The following is a 7,698-nucleotide window of genomic DNA, read 5'->3' on the forward strand; positions in this document are numbered from 1 at the left end:
TTTGAAGGGTTTTCCATTGAACGAAAAGCATTTACATATTTTCCCTCTCTGGATGGTCATCATTTGCGCAAATTTAAAGCCCTTTTTTGGTTTGTATAATAGTTTGAACCGTTTTTAATTCGAAGTTCCATATAAGATCATTGGAATGTTGTGCAGTGGGTCAATAAACCAATCGGTTTTAAATCCTAAAAAAATCATTGCTTAGAAATCACTTCACAGATTTTTAAACAAATTTCGCCAAAAATTACAGTCAACATTATTCATTCTTGCTTAGTTTTACAGATTACAGATTACAGATTTGGATCTTCTTAACCAATTCAGATACCACCCTGCGATCGTATTTATACTCTAATCTATCTTAGATAATGTGGATTGTTTGTTTTAAAGTAAAACGACACAATTTTCCAATGTTTGGCATGATTTCGCTGAGAAATTTCAGCAAAAAGTGACCCCAAACTTCTTCAGTCAAACCACATTTTGCCTTTGATTATGAATAAAGTTGACAGATTGCCCGGTTTTATCCGAGTTTGTCCGGATATTTGTTACTAAATTTGAGAACAGTCCGTCCCGGCCCGGTTGCCCGGATTTCATTGAAAAATGCCCGGATTTTGCCCGGATTTATTCACTTTATTTGGCAAATTAAACAAAAAAAACAACAAAATCCAAAACGAAATTTTTCAGCAAGTTTTATAAAAATAATCTTAAAAGGTTTTTTGGAAGCCTAAAATACGGTTCAAAATCTATCGATGAGTTTTGGTGAAATAAAAATTGTTTTTCATTTTTTATTTCTTGATTTTTGTTGACGAATTTCTGAGTTTTGACAAAATTTGCCCGGATATTGCCCGGATTTATGGTCGTCAATTTGAAATTGAATGCCCGGATTTTGCCAGGTTTTTATACGAAAATTGCCCGGTTTGTCCGGCCCGAATACGTGCTGAAAAAATTCTGCCAACCTTAATTATGAGTCATGTTTATTAGAATTCCATGTCGACCATGTCGACTAGAGTTCCCTTTGGTTTAGGACTAGTGGACTAGTGTTTTAATACAATCTAACGAAGAAAAAAGTCAAGGAAAAAGGAAATCTACACTATTTTCCCCGAAATCAACTTCCAATAAAATCTAAATTGAAAAAAAACTACTGTAATTGCTGAAATTGGACCAACCCACGATACAGTTTTAGTCCTCGATTTGAAATTCTAACAAAAGCTCCACAATTGATCTAACCAAAGTTCTACGCTATTTTGAGTTGCTTCTATTTTGGAATTATCACCTACTTATGTAAATATCCTGAATTCAGCAAATCATTTTTTAATGGATGACTCTCAAACTATTTTCATCATCAAAGTTCTCTCATAGTTGAATTGCGATTTTTTTTTGATTGACTTTTTAAACATGAATTGAATTAAGAAATTGTGTTAACCTTTCTACAATGTTTTTACATTTCATTAACAATTATTTCCAACTGGGGCATCATGCATCACCATTCAACTTCAATGGCCTCTAAAAACTTAATGTGTATAGATAATCATACCACTTGAACATCAAAGGTTTTAAGGTTGATGGGACATCAAATTGACGTAGTCAGGAAAATAATTATCACTAGTAATTTTAAATTTACAAAAACATGCGATTTTCATCCTACTAAGCAAGTGGGATTAGTTGCAATAAACTTTGTTTTTGATGAAAAATCAAATGAAAACGTTTAAAATTTTTAGTTATTGATGTATTTGTGATGTTATAACGCTTAAAGTGCAAATTGCAGTAATTTTTGGGTTTGTTCGTATTAAATTTTACAATTTTTTGTCAAAAATATTTTTGAAGAAAAAGCATAAGGGTGCTGCATACATTTAGGGGTAAAACATACTCCAAAAAAATCTAATCAACCTAAAATCATAAAAATTAATGTTTGTGTCGAGGGCTCAGGGTTGCAGTGGTGATTCCCAGACATTAATTTTGCGGACGCTAGCTCCCAAAATTTCGGGTGAGTTTTTTTATTCACTTTTGCGGTCAAATGATGACACAACTTGTACACAGTTCAAACAATTTATTGCACTATTGGACTACACATTTATTTTGACTTTAAACGACTTTAGTTACTTAATTTATTTTATTACTAAACACTTAACATAAATTCTAAATACTTTAATCACTTTGAGGCCTGGCCGTCTTATCGTCGTGCTGGAACAATCGTAAGTGATCGATGGGATGGCGGTTCGATATGACCAAGCCGATCTTTTGCGGTGCATAGCACGCGAAATCTCCCGCCAATAAGTTCGCGGAGTCCTATCACAATAGGCTGGAAATATTTCATGCGCCTCACGCGCCGTCGGTAGTCGCTTCGTCGATGGTTGCGCCGTCGGTGATTGCGCCGTGTCGAAGTCGTGCTGCCTGGCTCGTTGCTGTAGAGGACCGATTTTAATGCCTAAACAGTTTGGATGGATGAAATTTTAAAAGCTTTAAACGCGTGATGCAAAACAATCATACCCAAGTAACACGGAATGTTTTGTAAGACTCTTTAAGTCTCTAATGAAACCTAAACTCGGTCTAGTAGCCTACTATAAAACTAAAAATGTTACTTGGGATATTCCAGCATATGGAAACGAGATTCAAAACGTGAATCTTTGATTTGAATTTTGATGCATTTTAGCCCAGACTGGTAACTGAATTACCTATGTATAAAAAAAAATTATTTGAAAAAATTTGGTGACTGTCCGAAAAATATTTTATACCAACAGTGTTGGTATAGGATAATAAAACCATTTTGAAGTTCTAAGGTGTATCATTGAGCAAATCCGTCATACTGGGCAAATTTTTTGCGGCATCGAAAAATGTAAAAATTTGTACAACCATTGCTCAATTTTTTTACTTTTTATGAGAATCAAAAACTATAAAAACTATCTAACGCAATATACTGAATTCATTCCCAGTTCATTTGTATTTTAAAAATTATGTATTCTAGGGGATGGCATATGAAAAAAATATCTTTTCATACTTGTGTTTGAGCAAAGATTTTTCAAAAGCATCAAAATAGAATTCGATATTTCAGTTTCTGCACTGGAGCAGTATTGCCTAGGTTTTGGCTGTTTCTGCTTTGAGTTGCGTTTGCTTTTAGTGTTTGTAGAGGCGAAAAATTGATTCTTACCCTTAAAAATATAAGAATAATGAATAAATTCAAAATTGGAAATTGCAATTAATATTATATTCTTAATTGAAACATCACAATCGATGTCGTTTAAAAAACAATCACACATCCGCAACGGAAGCGTGAAGGAAATAAGCGTAAAGCCGTTAATGTTATGAAGGTTGGGAACACATTTGAAAATGTCAATTAACCCTAATCCGATCTTGAGTATCAACATGACAATATAGATTTGGTGGCTTATAATTTTATTGGGTTGCATCTAAATAATAAAATTTTTCCGGGGACCCTCAATGAATTCTTGAGATCTTCAATTTTGCATCAATACTTCTATATGGACGCACCCTGAAAGCCCTGGAAAAACACTCCCTAATTAAACTCTGAGTGTCGATATATCTCTCTTCTTTCCCAACCGAGTTTTATAAAGATTATAGTTTTGGAAACCTCATAAAGTTCGTTAACCAGCTACTTTTGACAATTCGTCAAAAATAATCCTGTGTTTCGTATTTTGACAAAATAAAAATGGAAAAATGTGCCAAATTATGTAAATTTTTCAATCCTCTTTCCGAAATTCATCTGTTGTGACTTAAACACTACACGTTAGCAACGAAATGTGTCAAGGCAACCCAAAACTAGAACCCTTTCTACCGTCCACTCAAAACCGGAGTTCAAAATCGACTGATTTATCACAGGAGACGAACAACTCCACAATTACTCATCAACCAGATTGATCAACCTTATGGGTGGTTGGACAGATTTATAAGTGACGAACGCCTGGCTACCGTTCGCTGGTTGTTAATCTTGATATCGTAACCTATCCTCCATTCAGGGCTTCGAGCTTCGACCATTCGAGAGGAGAAGGTAGGTAATCATAAATTAACAGGCCAACGATTAACGATGAGCATCGTGTGGACAAGTGTGCGTCCGAAAGTGGTGGAGGCGCTAGTTTATTTGCCTTGGAGCTGCCATATAACTCACTCAATCAAGATTTAAACTGGAATCGAGTGGCTGGCCATTGGCAAAAGAGCATGTGTGTTGTGTTAAGTTAGGTGGGATTGTTTGAATAAACGCACTGAAGTAGGTTTAACTAGCATGCGTTAGGCTTCAACCCGCATATGCAAATATGTAAGTGATAATCGCAATTATAATTTAATTACACAATTACTAGCTTATAAATTCTGTGAGAATCCCATTAATCGTCAACTTTAGAGCCGAGGATAGCTGGCTGCTTCTGCTGCTGTTGTGGTCTAACTTGAGGCTACAATTTATGGAACCCGAACTCGGAATATAGTTCAGCGCAATGTGCCAGACTAAGTTCGAACCGTGCTGCTGTTGGCGGAAAGTTAAGAGTTAGTTATACATAGGTAGCTACCAGTTCTGGATTGCACTATTATAGAGGATGCAACTTCTCAATGACTCAACTCGACACAATACGCATAGTCACGTCCATAAATTGTAGTGTCATTTAAATTAAAGCAACAAATTATCCTTCCCGAAGGCATTTTATAGGTTGTTCCATGTCGCACTCCTTGGAGCTTTCTCAATGCCATTCGGGTTTTATATGGTATCATAACTATGAGGATGAGATGCATATCTTAAGTCGAGCGTATCACGAAGTACAAATTATGATTATTTGCCTAATGGCCGAATAGGTGCCAGATAGTTCTGTCGTTACTTGAGCACCTTCTATGTTCCGCTGCCTTTGCGCCAAAGTCCCATCCTGAAGAGGCCCCATTGAACTTTGTGGAGGTCAGAATGCACCTCCAGAGTGCACTGTTTGTTTTACACCTCGGTATACCAATGCAATGTAAAGGGCACATTCGTTGATGGCTCCTGCCTTTATGGCCGAGCGCAAGCCAGACAGCATTTTATGTTCCAACAGGTCGTAAAACAAATATTAGAAATTCATACGATTTATTAGGGGAACTGGGGGTATAATGCCCAGTGTGGGCAAAACGCCCCACTGCGATATCTAGCTAGATATACACTTATTTTAAGAAATCGATACGCTATTCCCTTCTAATAAACAGTGGAAACCTTTTGTACATAAAATTAGCATCAAATATGCGATAAATCTCTGCAAAAATCCAAAAATACTTTTCAAGCCATATTCCTTGCAATTTGTGCCTTGACTTTCGTAAAAAATTACGGCATCTATTGCCAAAAAAATTACCTGACATCTGTTACAATGATGAACATTGGTCTTGAAAATCATCACAAAACGAAAAATTTCCTTATTCAATTATTTTTTATGTTATTTTGAACGATTTTTAATAAACATGTCTAGGTGGGGCAAAACGCGCCATTTCCGTTTATCTTTAAGCATGTTTCATATTTGTTTAAATTTATATACAGTTTCATCGCAACAATTTTTAAGATATTTATAAGTTGTATTGGAAAACATAACTTGAATATAAACGAATATATTTAAAATTCCTAAATTTAATATAGATTTAATTAACAATTCACAAGAATTTCAGTACATCTGGCAGCACTGCGCGTAGCAATAAATTTTTCCATCTTTGAAGTAGAATAGAAGTGTTTTTACCTGGCAAACACTTTCGGAGGCACTAGAATCAATAAACACTTATTAAACGTTAAACGGCGCGATTGGGTACACACATATGCGCGTTATGCCCCTACTAAATCTGAAATCCAATTTTCAACCTACTCTTCAAACTTCATCAAATTTGTGGCCTTTTTTGACCTTCCAGTTATTCTAACTATCAGATTTAGACATAAAATAAACCAAACTTTCAAACACAATCGAAAATTAAAGTTAATCTTTTCAAATGTACTCTAAAACAAGGCTTTCTTCTTAACGTGGGCATTATGCCCCCTCTTCCCCTACGTTAATGGACCATTCTCAAGCTCGAATTCTGCCGGCGATCCAACGTCATCGGCATTGGATCGAATCCAATGCTGGTTTGTTAGTTAGTACTTTCGACCAAATCTATTCATGACGACACGGTTGGATTTTTTATTTGCGTTAATAGGTCACATCGAAACAATGGAAAACGGAGAGTTTATCGAAACGTTCTGAGTTTAGTTTAAGTGACATTCTAGGTGGAGAAATTCAAGTCACGAAACATGAAATTTTGTAGTAAACATTTCTTTCACTCCGTCACAGAAATATTTCATTTGAAAGACATTATAATCGTGAATCCTGAAGTCTTAAAATTTTATTAACAGTTAAAAATTTTCTCCCACAAACATTTTTTTTTTCACTTAAACGTCTCTCTTTTCTCAGACAGTCTTGGACCCACCGTCGTTATGTCGTTTTTTTCCTTTTTTTATGCCATTTTTGCCAACGCGAAGGAGTATCGCTTACCGGAAGTGATCATATCTCAAAGGCTTAGCCGCTTATCGGGCGATCAAAGGGAATGGTTGCGTACAATAGAAAGAAAGAGTGAATCTTCTGCCAAATGTACTTGATCCTTACTCAATTACATTAACGCCGGCTAACTAAGATGCCAAACAGATGGTTATAAATTTTTTTTCTTTGATTCACACACAGAGGAAGTGAGGTTCTCATTGTTTAATTTATTTTTTCTTAACTAATGCTTGAAACAGGAATGAGCTGATTTTTTTATAAATAATCCTTTTATTTATGTCATGAATCTTGTCTTGTTTTTTTTTCCAAATCAAAACATGTAGTTAACACCTAGTATACATAGAAATTTATCCAAAATATCCAGTTAATTGAACATTTAAAATATGCCAAATTGGCAAAAACGACAAAAATGACATAAAAAGGACAAGACAATAACAAAAAAATGACAAAAGAGACAAAAACGACATAAAATGACAAAAATGACATAAAGAGGACCAAAAAACGACAAAAAAATAACAAAAATGACAAAAAAAAGACAAAAATGACAAAAATGACAAAAATGACAAAAATGACAAAAATGACAAAAATGACAAAAATGACAAAAATGACAAAAATGACAAAAATGATAAAAATGACAAAAATGACAAAAATGACAAAAATGACAAAATGACAAAAATGACAAAAATGACAAAAATGACAAAAATGACAAAAATGACAAAAATGACAAAAATGACAAAAATGACAAAAATGACAAAAATGACAAAAATGACAAAAATGACAAAAATGACAAAAATGACAAAAATGACAAAAATGACAAAAATGACAAAAATGACAAAAATGACAAAAATGACAAAAATGACAAAAATGACAAAAATGACAAAAATGACAAAAATGACAAAAATGACAAAAATGACAAAAATGACAAAAATGACAAAAATGACAAAAATGACAAAAATGACAAAAATGACAAAAATGACAAAAATGACAAAAATGACAAAAATGACAAAAATGACAAAAATGACAAAAATGACAAAAATGACAAAAATGACAAAAATGACAAAAATGACAAAAATGACAAAAATGACAAAAATGACAAAAATGACAAAAATGACAAAAATGACAAAAATGACAAAAATGACAAAAATGACAAAAATGACAAAAATGACAAAAATGACAAAAATGACAAAAATGACAAAAATGACAAAAATGACAAAAATGACAAAAA

This window comes from Uranotaenia lowii, chromosome 2 (genome assembly GCF_029784155.1).
Source record: "Uranotaenia lowii strain MFRU-FL chromosome 2, ASM2978415v1, whole genome shotgun sequence".
NCBI classification, from domain to species: domain Eukaryota; kingdom Metazoa; phylum Arthropoda; class Insecta; order Diptera; family Culicidae; genus Uranotaenia; species Uranotaenia lowii.